General features: G+C 37.5%; 1 non-coding gene across 1 annotated transcript; it reads left to right on the forward strand.

The window, feature by feature from the left end:
• Positions 1-3,337: 3,337 nt before the first annotated feature.
• Positions 3,338-3,444, forward strand: LOC145950978 (small nucleolar RNA R71). Its single transcript, XR_014428804.1, has one exon. It is a non-coding gene; the product is annotated as a small nucleolar RNA R71 (small nucleolar RNA).
• The last annotated feature ends 647 nt before the right edge of the window (positions 3,445-4,091 follow it).

Consider the following 4,091-nt stretch of genomic DNA (forward strand, 5'->3'; position numbering starts at 1 on the left):
CCTAGGAAGGCAAGAGGTGACATATTGAAGGAGCCAAGAGGAGTTGGCTAGACATGAAGGTTTGGGCCAGTCAGGGCCCAATGGGCCCGATGGGCCTGGGAAGGCCCAAGTTGAACTTTTCATGGGCCATATTTTGTTATAACTATTTTCATATGTTTTGTATACATCATGTTAGTATAGGTATCATATATTTTGGTCTTGTATTTTGGACCACATAGAATAGCATTTTAGGTTTTAGGCTTGTTGGGCCTAGTTTTGGGCTTCATGGGCCTTTGGGCTTTTGGTACCCAATATTGGGCTCATTTTCATTCTTGTAATTTTTCCTTTCCATTGTATTTGTTTGACCATTGTATTTAGGTCATTAGATTAGGAAAATACAAGAAATACTAAAGTAGGCTAACTAGGTTAAATTAGGTTTAATTTGGAAGCCATTTAAGTTACATTTGAGTCACATGTTTTGCACCAATTGGTGGCTGAACATGTGACCCTCAAATTAACCCTAAATGACTCTCAAATCAGACCTAGATGCACATTAGGTACCTAAAATTTCGGAGTAGCACATGGGAGCCAAAATTTGAATTCAAATTTCAAATTTGAATTCAAATTTTGGGCGCCACTTGTGAGCTTTGACTTAGGCGCCCAAATGTTTGCAAATCCGGATGCTACTTAAGTGTTTCTTCTACTCTTTGTATTCACTTTTGAGAATAATGAAATTTGAGAGCTTATTCAGCCAAATTTCGTTCAAGAGTCACCATGAGAGAAAGCTTCACCTTAGGAACCCTTCTAGGATTTCCTCCTCTTTGAAGTGAGCTTTCCCTTGCACCTTAAGCTTGGATGCTTCCATCCAAGGCTTAAGCCTCTTCTATATCCGAGATTCTTCCTCCATCTAGTGTTCATCTTTGTGGTTTCTATTTCCTTGAAGAAGATCCATGCATAAGGAGAGCTAAGGAGAAGAACATTCATCACTCCTCCTTACCATTTCCATCAGAAGAAGTGAGAAGCTAGGGTTTGGGAGAGAAGAAAAGAGAGAATGGGTCGTAGGTTTGAGAGAAGTGAGAATGTAAAAGGAGGGAGAAGAATATATAAGGGAAAGTGGAATTTCAAAAATCACGGGCTGTATCTGTAGGAGATCACGCCCGTGATTTATAATCACGGCCGTGATTCTCTCTGGGGTTTTCCAAAAATTTTCCAGAGAAGATCACGCCCGTGATTTAGAATCACGGTCGTGATTCTCTCTGGGGTTTTCCAAAAATTTTCCAAAAATTTTTCCAGAGAAGATCACGCCCGTGATTTAGAATCACGGTCGTGATTCTCTCTAGGGTTTTCCAAAAAATTTTCCAAAAATTTTTCCAGAGAAGATCACGCCCGTGATTTGGAATCACGGTCGTGATTCTCTCTGAAACTCTGAATTTTTTTTTTTTTTTTTTTTTTTTTTTATTATTATTATTTTTTTTTTTGGAATAAAATTAATGAAATGCGTACATCCTCCTAACCCCAATCTGTTGAAGGCTCAAGAAGACTTTCTACTAGAGGATCTTTTTCTTTACACGGGGGACTTGAATCGATCAAGCAAGCATAATTAGGTTGAATCCCCTCAAGATCTATGTGCTTTCCTCCAACTAGAAAATTCTCCAAGGGATCCCTCAAAATAGATCTCATGACTTCTTCCTCCATGTCTTTAGGCAATATATCAACCCTGCAGCAAATATTTTCAAGAGAAGGTTGTCTAACAGATTTAGCAATATTAAATTCCATTGTTTCATCATTAATGGATAAGGACAATTTTCCATGTTTGACATCTACTATCACGCCTGCTGTAGCCAAAAATGGTCTACCTAGTATGATTGGTATTTGTTTGTCCTCTTCCATTTCTAAAACAACAAAATCTCCCGGAATTAAAAATTTACCTATCTTAACTGGAACATCTTCTAAAATTCCTATGGGATATTTTATAGATCTATCTGCTAACTGGATTGACATTGCTGTAGGCTTTAATTCTCCCATATCTAATTTCTTGCAAATTGATAAAGGCATTAAACTGATACTTGCCCCAAGGTCACATAAGGCTTTTTCAAACCTTAGATTTCCAATGAGACAAGGTATAGAGAAACTACCAGGATCCTTAAGTTTTTTGGGCAAATTATGATGGATCAATGTAACAGTCTCTCTATCATCCAATTTCCTTCGGTTAGCTAAAAGATCCTTAAGAAATTTAGCATATGTAGGCATCTGTTGTAGAGCTTCTACAAATGGAATGTTTACATACACTTGTTTGATCATATTTAAAAATTTTTCAAATTGTCTATCAAGTTTAGTCCTTGCTAACCTTTGAGGAAAAGGAATTGGAGGGTGATAAACAGTTTGAGGCTTTGATGAAGATACTTTTTCTTTTTCTAATCTCTCTTTTTCAGGTTTTTCAACCATAGGAGAAGCGTCTTCATCAATCTCAATATTATCATTTTGATTAGACACAGGTCTGTCTAATTTCTTCCCACTCCTTAAAGTAACAGCATTAACATTTTCAGCTGGGTTTGCAACTGTTTTACCTGGGAACTTACCTGGAGAATTGTTTGAACTAGGCATCAACTGTGCAATTTGATTTTCCAGCATCTTGTTGTGGAGAGTAATATTCTCAACCTTGACAGCAAGGTTTTGAATAGAATTTGCCATTGAATCATTGGTCTGTTTTTGATTAGTGATAAAATTCTCCATAAGGTTTTCTAATCTTGAAACACTTTGTTGAATTGAGGGTGTCTGTACTGGATTTCCTTCCCCATTAATGAAGTGATTGGACGGACGGAAATTAGGTTGCTGATTGCTAGTTCCTTGAACTGGGTTATTCTTCCAAGAAAAGTTAGGATGATTCTTCCAACCAGGGTTGTACGTGTTGGAATATGGATTACTCTTCTCTCTTCGAGGAGTGTCATAGAAATTATGAGAAGCTGCCACTTGTTCAGTAGTATCTTCTTCTTCTCCAGTAAAAATTGAGGTACAATCTACTGCAGTGTGCCCTTGTTCCCTACAAAGGTCACATACTTGATTTGTAGCCACTGAATTAACCTTAGCTTTTTCCATCTTGTCTAACCTTTGATTAAGAGTATCAAATTTTGCTAAGAGTAACTCAATATTGTTCACTTCATATCGCCCCGGAGTTCCTTTCCTTGCTGTGACTTCTCTTTCACTGTATTGGCTGTGATTTGAGGCTACATTTTCCAAAATAATCATGCAGTCATTAATAGGTTTCCCCATGAAAGATCCTCCAGCTGCTGAGTCTAATATCATGGTGCTTTGTTGGTCCAATCCTTCAAAGAAAAATTGGATGGTAAGCCAACGGTTGAAGCCATGTTGTGGGCATGCTTGAAGATATCCCTTGAACCGCTCCCATGCTTCATAAATAGTCTCTCCAGTGCCTTGTTGGAAATTAGTGATTTTCTTCCTCAATTCTTTAGTTTTAGAAGGAGGAAAGAATTTCTCTAGAAAAGCTCTTTCACATAATTCCCAAGTTGCTATCTTTTCTCTAGGCACTGTTCTTAGCCACACCTTTGCCTTATCTCTCAAGGTGAGTGAGAATAAGCGGAGTCGCATTCCATCAGAAACTTCATCATCAAATTGCTGGGTCTCACAGATTTCCAAGAACCCCTCTAAGTGGTCATTAGGATCTTCTGATGGTAGTCCTCCAAAGGTGTTCTGTTTGAGCATATTCACCAGAGAAGCTGGTACAGTAGCTCCAGTTCGCATCTCCCCTCCAGGTATCCCACGAGCTACGGGTGCAGAGTAATCCCGAAGCGGTAAATTATCTCGTTGTGCAGCCATGTCAAATTCTCTAGAAAGGTTTCTTTTCCTTCTCAGGAGAGTTCTTTCAATCTCAGGATCAAGTGGTGTTGGTTTCCCAAGACGTAGAGATCTCTTTTGCATTAATCCTAAGGCACTGCAAAAAAAAAAGAAAGTGACCCGTGAAATCTGAATTGGAGAAGTAAACACTAAAAAAAAAAATTATTTATTTATTAAATATATATATATATATATATATATATATTTTTTTTTTTTTTAAAAAATTCGAATTAAAATAATTGTAATTTAAATCAAGAGAC

The sequence above is a fragment of the Cajanus cajan genome, chromosome 8, assembly GCF_000230855.2.
Source record: "Cajanus cajan strain Asha chromosome 8, NIPB_CcT2T_4, whole genome shotgun sequence".
NCBI lineage: Eukaryota > Viridiplantae > Streptophyta > Magnoliopsida > Fabales > Fabaceae > Cajanus > Cajanus cajan.